Raw genomic sequence first — 23,220 nt, forward strand, 5'->3', positions numbered from 1 at the left:
AGGACGTCTTTATTATCTATGTACTTTAGTAAGCTGAACATCTTGTCTTCAACTATTATCAGACAGAAAGGGAAATAAACATTTAATAATAACTAGGCATAGAGGAAACAATAGGCAAACTGAAAAAAAGTATAATAAATTAGGACAGGGTACAGAATTGTTACTTGTTAATATTGGCAATGGGAGAATATATCCAAAACTAGGAAATGAAATCTAGAAGTAAAACATAGTTAATGAGTATATTACCCCCACCCCCAGGATGACAAGAAATGTTTTTATAACGTTTGTTTCAAGTTGTAGGAAATAAGAGAGCTACATGTCTTGTGGAAGAAATGTAATCTTCCTGAAGCACTAGCCTTATATAATACCTAATCCCTTTCTAAGGAAGTAATATAGGGTGTACATAGTAAAGATAGAAAGTACAAAATGAAATCATCCAGGGGTACATTTCCGAAGGCCATCATGCCTAATGGGTTTTGGATGCTAGTCTGTCCTTCAGCAGTATGTATAGATCAGACCTTGAAATGATCAATCTGAGAATGGTCCATGCTTCTCTCCCCCTGGCTAATCCCATCTGCCTTTGTTGGTAGAGAGTCTGCAGGGCTGGTAGCTGAAAACCAGGAAGACTCTCTGGTGCGCTTCTAGACCTGAATTGTTGGGGGTGAGTACTTGTATGTGGCCTGAATCCCCACTATTCAGGGATAGTCTGAAAGAAAAAATCCCCAGTCCAGAGGAGGCAGATGAAGTTCTGTATGATAGGCTGTGAGTGGAAGCTGGTGAAGGGGTTTCAGTATAAGAGTCTCTGGGAGTGCTCCTTCCCTGAACACCTCTGGCTCCTTGTCCCACGCTGCTACTAAAGCCAGCCACTCTATAAGGGATAGATTCCACTGAGGAGGACCAGCTGACCACCTGACTGCTATGCTGACAACTGGGTCTTGGAGTAACTGACTCTGTTGGGGAAGTAATGCCCACTGGTCGAGGTGTGGTTGGCCTGCTTCCTTGGTACCAACTTGGCGATTCCTTCATGATAGCTAGAAATTTCTTTAGTTCTCCATTCTCTCTCCTTAAGACTGACAGCTCTTAGTTCTGGCTGGTCACTGTTTGCCGTGCCTCCTGCATGGCTGCTTCTAACATTGTAATTCTATGCTTATAAAAGGCAATGAAGAGATCTGTTTGTTTTTTCTGGAAACTCCACACCTGAGAGATGTGACTGAAATGCTGCAAAGCTGTCTCCACAGGGTTTTTGAAGTACATCTGCTCCTGAGGTTTCAGATTATCAGAAAGAGCCAGATGCTTGCAGGCAGCTCCACAAACAGAACATTTTTCCTACCCAACCGGCCACCATATCCCAGAAGGCTGCGGATCTCACTGAAATTGTCCAGTTCTCCTCACAAAGTGCTGCAAATGGCGGGCACACTTATTTTTCTTGAGCCTTTCGTGTTCTATGACTTCATAGCCTGAAAACTTTATATTTAATGTATAGTGAATATTAAGGTATAGTCTTTTGAGTATTTACTATATTAAAAACCAAAACTGAGGGAAGTTCTGTGTTTAAGTAGTCAATGATTTTTCACAATTGGCAGTAATAACAACACTGTATAATGACCTCTCTATAGCATTCCTGGATTCAATAATTAAAGATTAAATGAGACTATATTTTTGTTAGCTTCCATTAATGGAGTAAACTAGGGAGAAAAAAAGATTCTAGCAAGATGCAAAGTAGCTATAAAGAGAAGAATCTTAAGAAAAACATAGTAGCAAAATTAATTGGACATAGGCATTAAGAGCAAAGTTCTGTACATTTGTCTCTGATGTTTTTCATATATTGTACAACAGGAGTGAGATAAATATTTTTATACTCTTCCATTACAAATCATTACTTGCTGAGTAGTTGAGTAGTTAGATTGCTTTTTTGGCCTGTTTATAAGGTAGAACTGAGATGCTCCTTAAATGTAATTAGTGAGACAGCACAATGTCAATCCTTGTTCTCCTTTAATCACTTTACCAAAACTTGGTATATTTGGAGGAATTCTCTTTTAGTAAAATAACTTTTTATTATTAGACTAGAGACCCAGTGCATGAAATTCATGCACAGGGGGTGGGTGTCCCTCAGCCCAGCCTGCACCCTCTCCAATCGGGACCCCTAGGGGTATGTCCGACTGCTGGTTTAGGCCCGATGCCTGCGGGATCATGCCTACACTGGCAGTTGGACATCCTCTCGCAATCCCGGACTGCTGGCTCCTAACTGCTCATCTGCCTGCCTGCGTGTTCACCCCTAACCACTCTGACTGCCTGCCTGATGCCCCTAACTGCTCCCTGCCTGCCTGATTGCCCCTAACTGCCTCTACCTGCCTGCCTGATCACCCTAACTGCTCTCTCCTGCTGGCCTGATCCCCCTAACTGCTCTTCCCTGCTGGCCTGATCGCTCTAACTGCTCTCTCCTGCTGGCCTGATTCCCCTAACTGCTCTTCCCTGCTGGCCTGATCCCCCTAACTGCTCTCCCCTGCCGGCCTGATCACCCCTAACTGCCTCTGCCTCGGTCCCACCACCATGGCTTTGTCCAGAAGGACATCTGGAAGATGTCTAATTAGCATATTACCCTTTTATTAGTATAGATTTCTTTTAGGATCCAAATTATTTCAAAAGAGTGGATTTCTATAACCTATTTGGTGAGCACTGGAAGATTGCATTACCTTTGCCTCTAGTTCCATGTAAAGATTATACTTTTAATTGAGTGAAGAGTGAGATGTATTCCTAGAACCATATTATTTTTATATTAAAAAAGGTTTTTTATAGTATTTTTAATATTAGGTAGAGCAGAAGAAATCTTTGTCCAGTCTTTTATGAAAACAGAATTTTAGGTAAATATTTTTATGAAATTATTGAAACATGCCAGCAAGTTTTGTAATAGGCTATTTAGCGCCCCAGGGAGATTTGGGGAAATGTTTGCTGTTTTCTTCATAATGTTTTCCATTATCTTAAAATGCATCACTAATGTCTAGGGATAGTAGTGAATTAATAAAAATTTTAGTATTGACATCATCCACTCAACTTATTTTTTGCAGCTAAAATATCTAGAAGACATTTAGTAATGCTGTGAGCCTTAGGAGTTGCTGAGCTAGTTCACTATTATAGCATTACCCAAACACACAGGGAATCCTTAAATAAAGCCCATCAAAGTAAATAATGCACACAGAGCACTTAGTAGTCAACAGGGGCTGGTTTGCATACATAGGCTATGCCTGCCTACTGATTGATGATGCCTATTACCATGAGATTGTATTTATTAAAAGCAACAGCAGTAATTCTGTGCACAAATGATTAATAGCCAAATGACTATGGGTTTTAATTAATTAGAATGGTCAAGATACATCCTGAATGAAATAGATTGCATTATTATATTACTGACTTATTCTACTTGAAATTATTAAAGTTTAAGATTGCTACTTAAAGTTAAGTCATGTCAGGAATATTCTAAGTAAAGTTTGAATAATTTTAATCAATTCTTCAAATATTAAAAAATTGTGATAAACTGGAATGAATCTCCAAATACTTGCTAACATAAGGTATTGGCTTAATAATGTTATTAGCAATAATTTTTGTTCAGTAGCAGCTGTTGAGTTACAGTTAAAGATAATTCATTATTAACATTGTTATATTATTTTTCTAATCCTTTCATTATATGGTTACGAGTATTTTTGAACTTAAAACTTTTTCATCTATAGTGTAGATTGAGTGAAATAGCAATCTTATATAAGAGAGCATTTTAAAGTGATGCTTTTCAGCTAGTTGTGTAATGCTGTTCATTGCAATGGGAAGAAAGGTCAGATTCTTTTCTAACAATGTAAGAGCTTGTTGCTCAACAAATTCTGTATGGGATGTACCTAAATAATTTAATCTCTCTCCTTCAGCCCCATGATTATACCAGAATCTGATGGAAGTAATTCAGGTTCATCAGAATTTATGAAACTATTTGTTTTGGCTATTCTAGAATACACTTTTATACTGGTATACATACCCTCACATACATACATTCATATAAAATTTTAAGAGACACATATATATGTATGTGCATCTGTCTATCTACTTTAGATTTTGGCTTCCTAGTACATGAATAAAAAGATCTACCAAATATTTAATTTGTAGATCTTGCCAAGATTCCCACAATGATTACCTCAGGTCTCTGGGTATTATAGAAAACCAGAGGCCCAGTACACGAAATTTGTGCACTTGGGGGGGTTCCCTTAGCTCAGCCTTCGCCCTCGCCTAGTCCAGGAACCCTCTGGGGATGTCAGATTGATGGCTTAGCCGCGTCAGTCGGACATCCTTAGTGCTGCCGCAGAGGTGGGAGAGGCTCTCACCACCACCACTGTGCTTGCCATCCGTGCGCCCAGCTTGTGGCTGAGCGGTACTCCCCTTGTGGGAGCACATTGACCACCAGGGGGCAGCTCCTGCACTGAGCATCTGCCCCCTGCTGGTCAGTGTGCATCATAGCAACCTGTCATTCCGCCATTAGGTCCATTTGCATATCAGCCTTTTATTATATAGGGGACACGGAAGGACATGAACTCAAGCACTGTGAGAGATTTATACTAGTACCCATGTACTGCCGTCATAGCAAGACTGGTGAAGTGGGGATAGAAGAAACCACCTCTTATTTAACTTCAAACATATTATTTCCCATTCAAAAAATTTTTTTTTGCCTCAAAATACTTGGCACTCCTCCAACATCTCCAGTGATACACAGTGTTTTTTTTTCATTCTAAGCCTACTTCATGGTACATGGCTTTTCAGTGTTTTCAAACAGTACGTTATAGTGTGACATAGTTTACCATTTATGCACAATGCTAATGCTGCCCCCTGGTGGTCAGTGTGCTCCCACAGGGGGAGCACCGCTCAGCCAGAAGCTGGGCGCACGGATGGCAAGCGCAGTGGTGGCAGTGAGAGCCTTTCCCACCTCTGCGGCAGCACTAAGGATGTCCGACTGACAACACCATTCCTCTCTTGGTACCCATGTCCTTGTCTCTCTTTCATTTAAACACTAGAGGCCCGGTGCATGAAAATTTATGCACGGGAGGCAGAGTCCCTCAGCCCAGCCTGCCCCCTCTCACAGTCCGGGAGCCCTCAGGGGTAGGAGGCGACCCGGTGATCGGGAAGGTGATGCCCCATCACACCTCTGCTACTGCCACTGCCAGCAGCACAAGCCTTGGCTGGCCCTGGTTACCTGAGCCTTGGGCGGCCCTGGGTGGCTGGGCAGCCACCATCTGAGGATTGCCTGCACCTCGGGCTGGCCTTGGGGGGCTGAGGGGACTGGGGGACACTGGAGGCAGGTGTTCTGGTGGGGCTGAGGGGACTGGGTGCCACCATCTTGTGGGTGTGGGCGCCGCCATCTTTGAGGGCATGGCAGTCTATTAGCATATTCCCTCCTTATTGGCTGTGGGTGCCGCCATCTTTGAGGGCGTGACAGTCATTTAGCATATTCCCTCCTTATTGGCTGTGGGCGCCACCATCTTTCCGATGGCGTGAGGGTCAATTAGCATATTCCCTCTTTATTAGATAGGATAATGGCATAGAATTCTCCTTTAATGATGTACATATAATTTTTTGTATATTCTTGTGCATCAATTTTTATTTTTTCTGTGCATCTATTTTTAAAATTGTCAACAATCTCAACTATGTTATCTTTATTTTCAGTAAAATAAAATTGTACAACTTATTCTACCTTAAACTGATTTGTAAAATTAATCTAATAGTCAAAATTGCTTCTTTAAATTGTAGCATGTAACAGTTAAAAAAGGTACTCAGGTTTCTGAATTGTAGAGAAAAGAAAATAATACTTTATTAGAAAGAAAATTTTATTAGGCATTCTTGGGCACTGTTTTAGGTCTAGTCTTCCTGACAAGTGGTTTAAATTGAATGTCTCCTCTATTAAATCTGAGAGAAGTTTGTTTTAAGTCTTTCCTACATAGAATCAACGTATATAGGGTGACTATAAAATAATTAGACAAGATCATCAAGTCTTTCATGGAAATCTGTCTCGTTATTTTTCTTTCACAGCACATTCTCATAGGGCAAAATAAGGTATGACATGTTGGAGGACATATACCATTAGTTTTTGGCTCACATATGAAAATTTGATAATTAAATTATATCTAGCACTTAAGCAAAAATAAAGACTGATTGCTTGTGCCATATATACTAAAGCATTTATATACTAATATTTTGAAATGTAATTGCTGAGCAAGAAATGACATTAAATGCCTTATTTAATTGCATTTACTCCATCATCTGTTATCTAAAAGCTTCAAAACAGTTCCTTGGTGAACTTTCTAAATTCAGTAGTAAGTAACCTTTTAGCCCTGTACATAATTTAATGTTTTGACAAGCTTTTTAAAATGGCAAGTAGGTGAATTTATTAGGAAACAATACAGAATAAAATTTAAAAGACTTTGAATAAGTGAATGACTGTTGATATTCGGCTGGCTATACTTTAAGAAGGTTAGGCAAGCCCCTTTTGTTAAAATCCCTCATAGCTAATTAGGTACTAATTCTATAGTTACCCCAAATGCAAAATTCAAAGGGAGTGTGGGATTAGAAAATTACTGTGTTCAGTATTTCTAATGTCCAGCTGGCTGTTACTTCCTCTGTTGTGTTCAGTGTGTGTTATGTGTTTACCTTTCCCCCATTGCCTTGCCCTATGTGTAATAAAATACGTGCAATTATTGACCTCCTGTCATCTTTGGAAAGCAGAAAAAGAAAAGGTAAGCAGGCTAAAATTAAATGCAGTAGACATATCACAGGGACATCCAAGTAATGGAAGCAACTGGCCTTGGTTTAGTAGTCTCCTGACATTCAACTAGGATAAGACTTATGGACAGAAATAGACATTATATTGAACAGTTGCCATGGATATGCACCGTTGTACTATTTAACATCTGTATATTGAGCACCTTCTCATTTGACATAGGTAAGGTGTATTAGATAACTTTTGTCAAGTTTTGATAGCAAACAACTCCAAATGCCCAGTGGCTTATTTAATTCTCACTTTACATGCATTTTGTGGATCCACTGTGGCTCTGCTCTATGTCTTCTTCCTTCTGAAATCTAGGATGAAGGAGAGGGAAAAAGATTATGAAGTTTATAGGATGGCTCTTCAAATTTCTGCTTGGGACTGGCACTTGTCACTAGTAAAAGCAGGTCAGATGAGCACAGGAAATATATTTCTCAGGAAATATAGGAATAAGCTCAGTAAAGGAGGGCTAGCTGATATTAGGACAGTAATAAAATCTATCACATTAATGTTAACATTGGTCTCATCCTCAACCACTGCCCCTACTTTCACCATTTATGGTAAAGAAGCACAGAATTTTTTTTAGCTTTTATATGATTCTTGATTTTTTTCATAATTGCTATTTACATATGTAGTTGGAAGTAACAGTAAAATTAGTGACACTGGTGAATGTAGAAAGATTAGTTTATAGAGCATATTATGTTTTGCATATTTATACTGGTGACTTCTAAGTTACTACAAAAAAGAAAGTTGACAATAATGTAGAAAAAAAAGATCTTTTATTTGCTATTCTTATTGATAGAGTACCTTTCAGGGGATTAAGGAACCAGTAGAGAAATTTAGGCTAACAAGTTACTTTGCATTTTACACTTTTATATCTGTTAGATTTTTTTGTAAGTAGACTTAAAAAAAGTAGATGTTCTGCTCCTGTATTCATATGGATATAAAGTGCTAAAGCTTTTAAAGTAAGATGTCTTATTTATTGTTTAAAGTGCAATAAAGCCCTGGTCAGGGTGGCTCAGTTTGCTGAGTGTTGTCCCATGCACCTAGAGGTTGCTGTTTTGATTCCCCATCAGGGCACATGCCCGGATTGTAGATTCATTCCCCGGTAGGGGGTGTGCAGGAGGTAGACGATCTATGTTTCTCCCTGTCTAAAATCAATAAAAACATATATAAAAAATAGTTTAAAATGCAATAAAAGCACATAAAAGAGACTTCCATGCTTTCCCTTTAATAAAAGTAGTATACATTTTCTTTTACTGGTAGGCTTTTCTTCTTGTATTGCTCTCTATAAGCCAACCTGCATTCTTACTACTTGGTTATTACTGTAGAAATGCTGTTGTGGTAATGTGAACTAACTTCAGTTATTCAGTATTGTGTTCATTATGTTAATGAAATACTCTGCCTGGTCCTGATCAGAAAAAAGGGTATATTTACATAATGTTAATCAAGCCTTTGATGTTAATATTTGGGAAAGGACTCTAATTTTTTTGGTATATGTATCTGTCACATAAATCAACCAACTGCTTAAAATATGAATCACTGTACCCTAGAATTTGTCAAGCTTAATCGTAAGTCCTATTGCCTTTTCTAAAAAGCATACCTTATGGTACATCTGAATATATTTTGGGTCCTGCTCTATTTGTAAATTTATTTGTCTTTTTAGTATACCTGAATAGTTTTCTACACTCTTTGTTCCATCTCTTCCTGCATCTGGTTTAGACACCTTGAATTTATTTTTTATTTAAATATTATTTTTGAAATTGTTATTATTTTGCATTTATTTGGCTTAAAACCAACTAGTGCATTTTGGAAGGTAGAATCCTTCAAAAGTTCTTTAAAAAGCAAAACCACTCATTAATTCAGCAGACTAGTGACTGATTATAGTCTTTTAGGCCATGGGTTATTCTGAAAAAGACTGATAATAAAGAAACAATTTAAGTGCTATAATGGAGGTTGGTACTTGTTATTTTATATATTATAAAACCAGGTTTCATTTTAGTTGTTAATCTGTTTTTGAGATTTGGTAACATTATATGGTTTTACACTGTTGCGTGGGCTTCTTGAGACCTACCCCTGAGAGACTACAGTGGTTTTCTCTTATCTGTGGTTTCACCTTCCAAGGTTTCAGTTACCTGCAGTCAACCTCAGTCTGAAAATATTAAATGGAAATTTTCAGATCTGATTAAAAAAATAAATTTTAAATTGCATGCCATTCTGAGTTGCATGATGGAATCTTGCTCTATCCAGCTCATTCATGCGCAGGGTGTGAATTATCCCCTTGTCCAGCTTATCCAGGCTGTATATGCTCCCTGCCTGTTAGTAGCCTTCTTGGTTATCAGATTAACTGTTTCAGTATCACTGTACTGTGTTCAAGTAACTCTTACTTTACTTAATGTCCCCAAAGTACAAGAGTAGTGATGCTGACAATTCGAATATGCCAAAAAGGAGTGGTAAAGTGTATGTATAGGAAAATACATATTATATATGGGGTTCAGGCATCCACTAGGGATTTTAGAATATATCACCCACGGATAAGGTATGACTACTGTACCTCATTAAGATGTTACCAACACCAGTACATCATCATTTTCAGTACATTTCCATCCCCAATGTAAATGGAAAACATGCTTTCTTTATTCACACAGATTAATGTGAGTGTTGAACTGAAGTCATCGTATTTGAACAAAGTCCAACAAAGCCTAAAAGGGTACTCCTTCCATATCTAGTAATTGGGACTTGATATTGATGTATTTCAGATTATCCAGACTCTTCTCCTGCCCATCTTTCATTAAAACAGAAACTGTGCTTATGCTTCTTAAAATTAGTCTTTCAGGCAGTTTCCTAAGGTTAGAGAAGAAAGTTGGCTTCAGGATATATCAGGTATAGACAAACAAAATTGGGGTAGTCAGAATAAACCTTAATAAGCCACATTGTAAATAGATAGTGCTTTTTTTCTCCAAATGCTTGATGGTATTAGTTTAAAAGTTACAACACATTTCAAATGTTATGATTATAATAATAAATATTGCATTTAGTTGCTAGAGTAATTGAAACACAATTTTTGGTTTACTTGATGCAGTCTTTTTTTCTAAAATTAAATCACTAAAACCAGCTCTCATTTTGCATCACTGCAGAATATCATCCAGTTAATACAAAATACTTGTGGAAATTAAAAAATTTTGAATAATTAGCTTTACTTTTTAAACATTCTTTTACAACATTTATTTATAGCTTCTCTGAATGCATAGAGAATTTGAGGCAACCTACTGGGATAAAAAAGGCAATCTAGACTAGAAAAAAATATATTATTTAGAGTAAGAAATAGAAAGGAAGGGAAAGACTGGACTCATCATGTTAATTCAGAAGCTATAGTTTAAAATTATAGATAGCTTTTAAGAAAATAAAAGTCTAAAAATTTTAAAAATAGCTTTTATATTAATGTTAAATGTTATGTAATGTACATGGTTGGGGCAAAAGTGGGTTTACAGTTGTTTGCATGGAAAATAATAAAATAATTAATAAATAATAATACAAGAACAAACTTTCGTGTACTCACAACTATTTATTTTTGCCCCACCCTGTATTAACATTATTATTAAGATGCTGAATTTTCTGCTTAGAATTAAAAACATATCATTAACAAATATTTGTCATCTAATAAATGCAAGGGACTTTGGATTCTAGGATATGGAGTTAGAAAATGATATAATGACAGGATTTTTCTTAGTGCCTGTCTAATGTTATGTTCTTAGTGTTATGCTAGTTACTTTGTGTAGGGAGGATTGGTATAGAAGATTGATACTATATAAGAAAAAATAATGAAAATACTAGATAAATCTTAGTTTAACTAGAATAAAATGTACTAAAATGGATAAGTTTCACCTTTACTATTAAGTAAACAGAAAATAACTATAATTGTATTAACATTTTATATGTTCCTAAAGCTATCTAGATGACTGAGATGATCTGTGTCATAAAAAAAATGAAATTCACATATAACAGTAGAAATTACCAATATATGAATGGTGCTATATGAATATCCTATATAATAAAAGCCTAATATGCTAAGAGTCCAGTTGTCTGGTTGGCCATTCAACCAATCAAAGTATAATATGCTAATGATATGCTAAGGCCACTCAACTGCTCACTATGACATGCACTGACCATCAGGGGGCAGACAGTCAATTGGTCAACCAGTCGCTATGATGTGCACTGACCATCAGGGGGCAGACGCTCTGACTGGTAGGTTAGCTTGCTGCTGGGGTCCGGCCAATCGGGACTGAGCGAGACAGGCTGGACACACCCTGGAGCCCTTTTGCGGTCCCTCCCCAGCTGGCCAACCTCCTGTGTCCCTCCCCAGCCCCAATTGTGCACTATTGGGGTCCCTTGGCCTGGCCTGTGCCCTCTCGCAATCTGGGCTGAGGGACACCCCCCCCCCGAGTGCATGAATTTTGTGCACTGGGCCTCTAGTCCTATATAATAAAACCCTAATATGCAAATTGACTGAACGGTGGAATGACCAGTAGCTATGACGCTCACTGATCACCAGGAGACAGATGCTCAATGCAGGAGCTGCTCCCTGGTGGTCAGTGCGCTCCCACAGGGGGAGCACTGCTCAGCCAGAAGCTGGGTTCACAGCTGGCGGCGAGTGCAGTGGCAGTGGCAGGAGCCTCTCCTGCCTCCACAGCAGCACTAAGGACCCCTTAGGGGATGTCCGCCTGTTGGCTTTGGCAGGGATCGGGCCTAAGCCAGCAGGTGGACATCCCCTGAGGGGTCCCAGACTGCAAGAGGGCACAGGCCAAGCTGAGGCACCCGCCCCAGTGCACGAATGTCGTGCACCGGGCCTCTAGTAATATAATATAAATTACTAAACTATTAGCAATATGTAACTATATAACTATAAATAACATATCTCTGATTTTATAGTTTATAGTGTACTTTTATGTGCATTGTCTGATTTAAGAGAATGTTGAATTTAGGATAGAATTTGATAGTTTTGTGTATGGTCCCGAGTTACTTATTTCTCTTTCTTACTGAGAGAACACATGCCAACACTTGTGCTGATATTCTCAAGCTTGATGATAGACTACACTCTTCTCAATAAATCAAATTCCTTAGTAATTCTTGGCTCAGATACTTGAAGTAATACTTGTTTCTAAGAATTCCACAGAAAACTTTGACTCTTACTTAAATAAGCATCCAGGATTTGGGATATCAGTTCCTATCTCATGCCTTCCCCCACCTTCACCCCTGCTTTATTTATGGTGTATTTATTTGTGGGTACTGCCCAGTGAAAACGAGCCACAAGCTCCTCTCAAGTGTACAACCCTATCAATCAGAATAGATTTCTTTCCCAGTTCCTCTCTGCTCAGATTTTAAGTATGGTTCCTTGAGCTTATATATTCTAACTTACCCTTAATAGTTGCTTGGCAAAGTGTTCATTCAGTTAGTATTCCACTTTGGAAGTTGTGTCTGCTTACAATTTTTCTCTTTGGTAAAATTACACATTTCATTTCTAGCAACCTGAACCACCTGTGACGGGCAGAGCTATAGCAAGCTCTTTGCTTTTTCTCAAGATAGTCTATAGAACTCCAATAGACACATCATCAACATTGTAAATTTTTTGGGGGGGAGGGGTGTTGATAAAAAACACACAACATGAAAGCTCTACCCTCTTAAAACTTTTAAGTGTACAGCACAATGTCTATAAGTACAAGGTTGTATTTCTGAAACTTTATCTTAAAAGTATCTTAACTGAATCTCTGTACCTTGTTGCTGTGTTGAACAGCAAATCTCCATTTCCTCCTGCCTACAATCCCTGGCAATCACTATTCTACTTTCTGCTTCTATGAGTTTGTTTACTTCAGATACCTCATGTAACTGGAATCATGCAGTATTTGCTCCTCTGTGACTGACTTATTTCATTTTGCATTATGTCCTCCAGGTTCATTCATGTTGTTGCAAATGACAGGATTTCCTTCTTTTTTACTTTATTTTTTAATCCTCACCTGAGGATATTTTCCATTGATTTTTAGAGAGACTGGAAGGTGGTGGCAAGGCGGGGTGAGAAAGAGAAACATTGATGTGAGAGAGACATCTTGTTTGCTTGCCTCCTGCATGCACCCCAACCAGGGTGGGAGATTGAACCTGCAAACAAGGTATGTGCCCTTGACCAGAATCGACCCTAGGACCCTTCAATTTGCAGGCTGACACTTTATCCATTGTGCCACACTGGCCGGGCTGATTTCTTTCTTTTTTTAAGTTAAATGATACTTAGTTTTATGTACATACCACACTTTCTTTATCCATTCATCAATCAAAAGACATTTAGGTTGTTTCTGCATTTTGGCTGTTGGGAATCATACTGCAGTGAACACAGGAGTGCAAATATCTCTTCAAGATCCTGATTTCAATTATTTTGTATAAATACCTGGAAGTAGGATTGTTGGACCATATGAAACTTCTACATTTAATTTGAGGAACCTCCATACTATTTGTTCCCATAGAAACTGCATCATTTTATATTCTCATGAACAGTGCACAGGTTTCCAATTTCTCCACGTTTTCGCCGTTATTTGTTTTTTTTTTATAATAGCCATTCTAACAGGTGTAAGGTAATATCTGATTGTGGTTTTGATTTATGTTTCCTATTTGATAAGTGATGCTGAACATCTTTTCTGATATCCGTATGCCTTTTGTCTGCTTTTTTTGACAAGTTGTTAGCCATTTTTAATTGATTTGTATTTTTGCTATTAAGTTATGAGATACTTTATATATTTTTTTTATATTGACCCCTTAACAGGCATATATTTTCTTGCAAATATTTTCTTCCTTTTCATAGGTTGTCTTCCCACTTTAATTGTTTCATTTACTGTGTAAAAGCTTTTTAGTTTGATGTAGTCTTGCTTGTCTATTTTTGTTTTTGTTGTCTGCGCTGTTGGTGTCATATTCAGGAAGTCCCTGCCAAGACCAATGTCATGAAGCTTTTTTCCCCTGTTTTCTTTTAGGAGTTGTATAGTTTCAGGTTTCACATTTAAATCTTTAATCCATTTTGAGTTGATTTTGGTGTATGGTGTAAGATAAGGGTCTAATTTCATTCTTTTGCATGTGGATTTTAGTTTTCCCAGCACGATTTGTTAAAGACACTGTTCTTTCCCCATTATGTAGTCCTGGCAACCTTGTTGAAGATCATTTTACTGTACATGCCTGGGTTTATTTCTGGGCTCTCTATTCTGTTTAATTGGTTTATATGTCTGTCTTTAGGCCAGTACCATACTGTTCTAAGTAGTTCTGTAAGATGTTTTAAAATCAGGAAGTATGAGGCCTCCAGCTTTATTATTCTTTCTCAAAATTGTTTTGGCTATTTTGGATCCTTTGTGATTCCATATGAATTTTAGGATTTCTTTTTCTATTGGTATTTTGATAGGAATTGCATTGAATCTATAGATCACTGTAGGTAGTATGGATTACAACAGTATTGTCTTCCTGTTCATGAACATGGGATATCCTTCCATTTATTTGTATCTTCTTTAATTTCCTTCAACAATATTTTGTTGTTTTCCGTGTATAAGTCTTTTGCCTCCTTGTTTAAGAGTTGGATGAGACAAAAACTGGTCCTTCAGGTGATCCTTTTGAAAAGACAGAACCTTCAATGCATGCTTCATCCCTTTCGTCCCACAGTGAGGGAGAAGTTTCAACTCAGGGTGATCTCCTGGTGCTAATCTGACCTGGCTTGAAGGAGGGACCGAGTTGGATACAGTGAAATTTTCTTCTTACCAATCTCACTGTGGCTGTTCTTGGTTTTTTGCTCTCCTGGCGTATTGCAACTTCTTATCTGGAATCTGGAAATCTTAGAAGGTATTTTTGTCCTAATGTTATTAAATTGCTGCTTCCAGGGGGAAGTGAGGGCTGGGGCTTATTATTCTACCAACTTGTTAATGTCACTTCAGCATTGTACTCTTCCATCCAAGTACTAACCAGGCCTTACCTGTTTAGCTTCCGAGATCAGATGGGTGCTTTCCGGGTGGTATGGCCATAGACTCCAATATTCTACTCTTAATGTTAACATTGCCAGTGGGGGTAGGATCCTTACAATATCTCAAGAAAAAGAATTTTCTGAGACTAGCACAGGAGGACGAGTGATTTTAATTTGCGTGGAATTACATCCCTTGGTTTGCAAAGTCCCATTTCCCTTAATCCAATCCTGGATGATGTGCAGCTGGGCATTCAGTAGAGCTAGAAGCAGAGCCGGTATCCAAAGTTTCCATTCCGCGGTGGAGCTGGGCATTAGGCTAGTTGCAGTCCACTAGTCCATTGTGTTTGGGGTCCACATGGCCATGTGCCATGTGAGCAAATGCAGGAGCGAGAGAGCCCTGCCATCCTGGAGTCTAATGCGGGCAAGCAAGAGAGCCAGGAGAGGGAACTCCTGTGTTTAGGAGATTAAATATCTCACATCTTCCTGTGCTTGCAGTAGCTACGCCTACTCTGGCCAGTGTTCCTATGTGTGACTGACAAGTACCTTCCCTATGTGACCCAGACTTGACTGCGCACGTGTCTATTCTCCACCCTGCTCAGTCCCTTATCCCAGCGATCTGTGGGGAACAAACCTGGGGAGTGTTAAACTGCAGCTTCCTGGCAGAGCTGCACAAATGGCATGCCCATAGTATTTGGCCTTCCCTGTGCTCCTTTCCAGTTAGTCATAAGTAGGTTAAATTAAAACGGTATCATCTATATCGGCGGTTGCTAACCTTTTGGACCTTCCGGACCACCAGTGGTCCACGGACCACCGGTTGGTGACTGCTGATCTATGTAATAAAAGCCTAAGTGACCATTACGGCAGAATGACCAGAGTGACTGGTCACTATGACAGGCATTGACCACCAGGGGGCAGACACTCAACACAAGAGCTGCCCCCTGATGGTCAATGAGCTCCCACAGGGGTAGCGCTGCTCAGCCAGAAGCTGGGCTCACAGTTGGCGAGCGCAGCTGGCCTCTGCGGCAGTGCTAGGGAGCAACGAGCTGAGCGGTAAGGAGCAGTAAGCAGGTGGGCAGTAAGGAGTGAGGGGTCCCGGACTGCGAGAGGGATGTCCGACTGCCGACTCAGGCCCGATACCCCCGGGGATCGGGCCTGAGCCGGCAGTCAGACATCCCCAAAGGGGTCCCGGACTGTAATAGGGCGCAGGCCAGGCTGAGGGAACCCCCCCCCCCCACAGTGCACAAATTTCGTGCACTGTGCCTCTAGTTAACATGTTAAGCGCCCAGCCTGTTTTGTCTTCCAGATGGAAAGTATAGTGTCAGTCACCAGTGACAGACTGGGCGCTTAACGTGTTAATACTATAAACAATGGGCACTAATCAAGAACCTACTATATGCTGGGCTCCAGATTAGAAATTTTGGTTATAAACATGGACTAAATATGCTTGTTATCCTTAAGGAGCACCTCTATTTCAAAAGACAGACATAAATAGTAAATAAACTATAAAATATCTTCTGCTATCATGTAGATGGAAACAAATTGCTGTAACTTAATGTAGAGGAAGATTGTCTTCAAGGAAGGCAGGATTTGAGCTGAACTTTGAAGATTTAATAGGAGGTTTAGGACATTCCAGGAAGAAGGAAGAGTAGAGTGGAGGGAGCCATACAATACTATGTTAAACAGGGAATAGGGAGAAATCCACTGAGTGTAAGGAAATGGGGATGGATACTGAAAAGGATTCTTTGGGGCTTGATTACTAAGAGCTTTGTTTGTCAACTGAAGGAGTTTGGATTTATGGCATCAAGTTTTTAAAAAATAACTTTCCCCCTCTCTCCTATTATAAAATTTTATCTCCTTTGTGGAATATGAACAAAAATTAAGAGTTGCTGCAATTAGGGGAACCAGTTGCAACATCCAAGTTAAGGAAGAAAATAAGTAAGACTGTGGTAGTGGCCTTGTAGATGAAAGATAGGATCTGACAAAAGTTTCAAGGATGAAGCCAATAATTAATAACCAAGTGAAAGTAAAAAGCAAGAGAGATGATAAAAAGGTGATTTATAGAGCCATAGAAGATTACTAGAGACAGAAAAATGGAGGATAAGAAAACAACACAGTAATAAATGGAGATTTTAAGAAATTGGAGATAAAAGCATTAGAAAAAACTAATTTCTATTGTTTACTCTTAATTCTTAAGTTTTGTATGTCTTTAAAATGAAAGAAAACAGAACAAAGCGAACTGTGAATTAGTATTTGAACCAGACTGAATTGAATTATGTGCCTGCTAAGCCCAAAAGCATTTGTTATACTATAATGCCATCCTGCCTGGCTCTGCTCTTTAATATTTCTTCAATACATCTATCTGTATTTTACTCCCCACAGTATTATTGCATCCAAGACAGTAGATGTGATGAGATACAGAAATAGTTCCTAACTTTCAAAAAAAGCTTCGTTCTGTAAAATGTATTTGTAACTCATAAATTGTTTTCATGTGGAAACTGCATTTAACTAACAATATCTATTCACCTGGAAAATTAACTGCTGTTGCTATTAATTATACAGGAAAATTGGATGGAGAGAAAGCAGAAACTTTTATTTGAGGCTTCTATCTCCGCACTGTTTCTTACCAGCTTTGCCATCTTGAACAAATTTCTAAACGTCTTCATGGTACAATTTCCTCATCTGTAAGGATAGTCCCAAACTTGTAGCATTGTTGTTAAGATTATTTGTTGTTGTTAATCCTCACCCAAGGATATTTTTCCATTTATTTTTAGAGAGAGTGGAAGGGAGGGAGGGAGGGAGAAAAAGAAACATCGATGTGAGAGAGACACATCGTTTGGTTGCCTCCTGCAGGTGTTTGGGCCAGCACTCTAACCACTGAGCACACTGGCCAGTGGTTAAGATTTTTGAGGAAATTTTTAGGCAGGATAGTGTCCTGGTGATAACTAAGTGAGATTTAAAAATTTACCCTGCCTGAAAATATATTAGGATGTGGCAATATTTGACACCTTATAATCTAAGTATTTTCAGACGACTTTGAGTCTGTTATAGAGAAATATTAATGAACAGAAAATCACCATAAATCTAAAATAGAGATCCTGAACTCCATTTTGTCACAACAGGATACCAGTTTTATTATGTCCTTGCTCAGCTGGTTATTAACATTTACTTTTTACCAAAATTGAATCCACAATATTCTCAATACCATTTAAAAGGTTTAATTCTATAAACTTGTTTTCTTCCCTTTTCATTTGTCAGTTCACTCATCAATAATAGAATTAGGGCATTGTGTATTGTATTTTATAGGACAGCCATCTGTCTTATCTAGAAAATTCAGCACAACTTAAATTTTAATGTCATATTAAGCACCTCTATTAGCATAGACAATAATTTTTTTTATTTAATAGTAATGTAGTCCAAAACCTAAGGTAGTTTGTCAACATGACAGATTTAGGTCTCAGGTATGTACTTTGAGGAATTGATGCTGTAACTTTCTTCATTATACGTGATTTTGGAGATGCAAGTAGCAAATGTAGTACATATGAATTTATTTTCACTTTTTAGTGGCTCAGGAAGGTTATGTTGAATTCTTGCTTAATTCATTTTTGTGTGTGTGTGTCTACATAGTAACATATAATTATCAAAGTGTTCCTTCAGTATATATGTAATGCATTTATTTATAACTATTTGATTCACAACTCTTGTTTTTGTTTCTTTGTTTGTTTTTAAATATATTTTTATTGATTTCCAAGAAGAAGGGAGGGAGAGAGAGAAACATTAACCACTGATTGTCTGCCTCCTGCACACCCCGCTACTGGGAATCAAGCCCTCAACTCGGGCAAGTGCCCTGATCGAGACCTCCTAGGTCATAGGTCGACGCTCAACCACTTAGCCAGCCTGTCTGGGCTACTTTGACTCTTTTTAAGAGTTGGTAAAACGACCTGGTAAGGGTCTGGCTCTGTTGCCTTTTAAGAAAGGGTATGTGTTGGTATAAAGATCGTGGAGATTTTTGACTAGCAGTTTAGTTTCTTTCATGTCCCCATTTCCCTCCCCCCAGGTTTACTTCGTTTTTGGGGGAGGATGTCAACTTTTATCACATATTTTTTTTAGGTATGTGTTCATTTCATATGGTATATTGTATGTAAGAGTCTGGAATTTAAGAGAGAAGTTAGCCGAGTGATGAAGATGTAGTCATCAACATGGGAATGAATAATGTTTCCAGGCCAAGGCTCTAAAATTAGGAGTGATGGGAACCAAAACAAAATTTGTGTCTAGCAGCCTCCCTTTCTATTTTTTAAAAATTACCATTTTCTTCACTTTTACAATATACTATAGTTGAACTATTTTAACCAATATGTTATGCCCACTTGGTAAGAAGAAATGTTCTAAATGTTATTAGCTACTTACACTTGGCAATGCTTGGCAGGCATGGTGGCAAAGGGAATGGAGGGGTAGTCATTAGGCCTCAAGTCTCAGTAAGAGTAGACTTGGCCAAAATAGCTATTTACATGGTAACTATATATAAGGGGCATGTATTTGTTTTGTTTTTGTTTTATTTTACAAGTGTGCCCTTTTCTCAGGCTTGGTCTAACTTTCTAGGGAAACAGGCCCCAAATCAGAATTTTCAAATTTTGTACTTTATTAATCTGTTCCCCTCCAATGAGTCTTAATTAAATAAGAACGTTTGTTCCTACATTATTAAATTAGGGAAACTGGTTCAAGAGATGAATTTTATCTAAGATTTTTCTATCCTGGACTCATTCACTTACATGTCTTTACTTTTAGTTTTCAAAGTAAAATATGTACTAATTTGGAATTCTAGCCTAATGTTCCACTCATCAATTTATTACCTCTCAACTCCATATTCGCCCTTCATTGGCTGCTCTGGAGTCTGGAGTAATTGATGGGAATCCTGTAAGTGGCTTTTCTTAAGCTAGTAGCTCTAGTGTCGAGTTTTGTCAGTAGAGCAGTCCCACTGAAAGAGGAAGGGACCTTCTTTCACAGTCCTGGAGTGCTGTGGTTCCTGGCAGCTTCCCTGGTTCCTGCAGTGCACAGTGGTCAGCAGTACCTGACAATCAGTAGCTTTCTCTGCACCCTGGACCTCCCTCACCTCCACCCACCAGGTGGTTTTGTAGCAGAGTACTTCCAGTGTCTGCCTTCTGCAGTGTATGGCAGCCAGCAGCTTCTTTCAGTGACTTCATATTGGAGTGCTTCCCATAAGATACCTCCCTATGAATGGCTTTCCTTAACACCCTAGGGCCTAGAGGATATATTTTCAGCAAGTTCTGCTGGTATGGCACCCAGCAACTTCTTTCTCTACCATTTAGTGAGCCATAGTATGACCTAACCAACAATACCTGGATCATAGCCAGACATGGGATATGGGGTTCTTTCTTAGTCACTATTTCAGTTCTAGGGATAGTGGTTGCTGCTAATATCTGCCATTTATATATTTTTTAGTTCTCTTTACTTATTAGTTGCCAATCTCTCATTACTTTAATACTCTGTTTAGTTAATAATTCCTTATATTAAGTTTTTCCTGTTTAAATTGCTGGGTAGTTTCTATTTCCCGATTGGACCTTCACTGAAATACTTGATGTTTGGAAAATGCATGGAGTCTACAGAATAAATTACACATATAATTTACTAATTTAGATGCTTCTTTAGATTCCATTTTTTAACACGAGTGGAATATATTTTACCATAATGTTAGTTTTGATTTTCAAACTATGAGTTAAAAACTCACAATTTTAGATATATGCATCAGCAATGTCTTCTTATGTCATGTGGTTAATAGATTAGACATCATTTACTAATGAGTTAAAAAAGTTACCTCCATGCCCTGCCCAGTTTGGCTCAGTGGTTAAATTGTCAGCCCTCGGACTGAAGAGTCGTGGGCTCGATCCCAGTCAGGGGCACTTACCTCCATTGCAGGCTCTCTCCCTGGCCCTGGTCAGGGCACATGCTAGAGGCAACCAATTGATGTGTCTCTCTCACATTGATGTTTCTCTCTCTCTTCTCCCTCCTCTCTCCTTCCTCCCCTCCACTCCCTTTAAAAAAATCAATTGAAGAAATACCTTAAGTTGAGGGTTAAAAAACAAACACCTCCCCTCCCATTTAGGATAATCTTTTTCCCTACCCCAGATACTGGCTAGGAAACTAGTTAAAAGGGGTAAATTAAGGGATTTAGTGGCAAGTGTTTACCTGAAGATTTCCATTGATTTGCAAAATTGCTTTGCAATATTTAATATTTTGCATAAATTAATTAATATCCTTAGTAATTTCATGAAGTGGGCGGCAGGAATCATCACCCATTTTCTATAAGAAGAAATTAAGACTGTAAAGTTCAAAGGGTATTCCTTAATAACCTTGGTTGTTTCTTAACCTTTAAATGGTAAGTTCACTAGAATATATGTCATTTGATTAGTTAGAACTATTATGCACAATACTAGACATATTTGCTGTAGATATCTTACATATCATGCCTTCTCTCAGCCCTGTCCCCACACATCACAATCTTTACTAATTTTGTGAGGTTGTCACTTTAATATATTTTTTTCTCCTGAAAGCCACAGTATATTAAATCGAAGGCATTTATATTCCTATGTCACATTAGCATCACTTTAGCTTACCAGATAGTATTTTGAATTTAGTTGATTGCAAATGTTGATTTCTCCTTTTTCAGTTTGTAAAACTCTATGACAGGAAATCTGTAGCTAAATATCACTTTATGATTTCCATCTGTTCAAGTACAATAGTGTTTATGGCACAGTCCAGATTGCAGTGTGATAGAAATATCCTATTACAGCAGATAGAATTTAAAATGATCATTGTATATTCTAATGAGAAGACATTTTTAAACAAGTACTTCACTTAATTTCAAAGTAGAGTAACTGAGTACTACAATTTGATGACAGCATCTGTTTTACAGTGTGTGTTTGTGCTGTAGACAATAAAAATTTTTTCTGACTCCCATAGAAATTGATTAGTTTTGCTTATATGTATACTAATAATGGAAGCAGAGCAGGTGGGGAGATTGTATAAGTCATTTTAAATATCCTTTAATTTTTTTTCCTACTACCATTGAGTATATCTTTCATTATTTTGTGTGACTTAACTCTGGGAGTGGGATGGGGTTGTTATTTTCAGTTTTTTAAAAATTATTATGTGGCAATATAATTTTTGCTAAATTTTATTCTTAGGGACATGCTGACATTAATTATCCTTATCACATGGACCTCTAGCCATTTCAAATCTCTTTGGCTCTAAAGTTAAGGGGTAGAAGAGTAGGAGAAAGGAGTTAAAAATGATGGTCCCTGAAGTGTTATAAAGTGTTGAGTTATTTCCCATGTTGTGTGTTTGTCTCTGTTACAAATGCATCTCGGAATTCAGCTGCTCTCTGGTCATTTACTTATCTGTTTTCTACTCTAGATGCAGTACTAAAGTGAATCAGGAAAACCACACTTCCTTCCATCAAGGCTCTACTGCATTCTTAATCACAAAGTCATACTGTGTTTCCTGAATTTCAAACAGATTTGAGATATATGTATGTCTTAATTTTTAAAAATATATATTTTTATTGATTTCAGAGAGGAAGGGAGAGGGAGAGAAAGATAGAAATGTCATTGATGAGAGAGAATCATTGATTGGCTGCCTCCTGCACACCCCACACTGGGGATCGAGCCCCCAATCTGGGAATCAAACCCTGACCTCCTGGTTCATAGTTCATTGCTCAACCACTGAGACATGTTGGCTGTGCATTTGGTCTTAATTTGATTAATTGTTCTTATTGTTCCTTTTCTTTGGGTCTGTATTTTGCTAGGGCTGCCATAACGAAGTACACAGATTGGTTGGCTTTAATAATAGAAATTTATTTTCTTACTGTTCTGGAGGCTAGAAGTCTGAGATCAAAGTATTGGCAGGATTGGTTTTTTTCTGAGGCCTCTCATCTTGGCTTGTACATGGCTGTTTTCTCCCTCTGTTTTCACATAGCACTGGTCTGTCCTGAACTCCTCTTATAAAGACATCAGTCAAATTGGATAGGGGCCCACCCCCATGACTTTATTTTAATCTTCAAATACAGTCCCATTCCAAGGTACTGGATATTAGGACTTTAGCATATGAATTTGAAGACTGTTAAGGGACAACTCTTCTGCTTTCTATAAGTCTACTACATTGCAAATACCAGACGTTTGAGTTTTACTACAACAACCAATTTTCTAACCTCCAGACACCAACTGGATGTTGTAAAATTCAATTATGACACTAATTTATCTGGAGTTAACATCAGAACCCACAGGTTAAGGACTCTATCCCACTAGTTAACTCCCTCCCACCCCATGTCAATTGCAAGTTCAGGTTGTCACCTGTGCTTCTGACACACCAGCTATAAATTAGAGATTCCCACAACCCCTCCTCAGGTTAGATAATTTGCTAGAATAACTCACAGAACTCA

General features: G+C 38.3%; 1 protein-coding gene and 1 pseudogene across 3 annotated transcripts in view; one reads left to right on the top strand and one right to left on the bottom strand.

Annotated features, from left to right (window-relative positions):
* HS2ST1 (heparan sulfate 2-O-sulfotransferase 1) overlaps positions 1–23,220 on the top strand; it is a 167,289-nt gene that overhangs the window by 76,954 nt on the left and 67,115 nt on the right. The gene's annotated exons all lie outside the window — the stretch shown is intronic.
* Positions 467–14,861, bottom strand: LOC308242582 (E3 ubiquitin-protein ligase RNF212B-like; annotated as a pseudogene). The gene is made up of 2 exons: positions 14,781–14,861; positions 467–1,326 (listed from the first exon to the last, which is right to left on the bottom strand). The product of its transcript is annotated as an E3 ubiquitin-protein ligase RNF212B-like (transcript).

The sequence above is a fragment of the Plecotus auritus genome, assembly GCF_963455305.1.
Source record: "Plecotus auritus genome assembly, chromosome: 2".
Taxonomy (NCBI): domain Eukaryota; kingdom Metazoa; phylum Chordata; class Mammalia; order Chiroptera; family Vespertilionidae; genus Plecotus; species Plecotus auritus.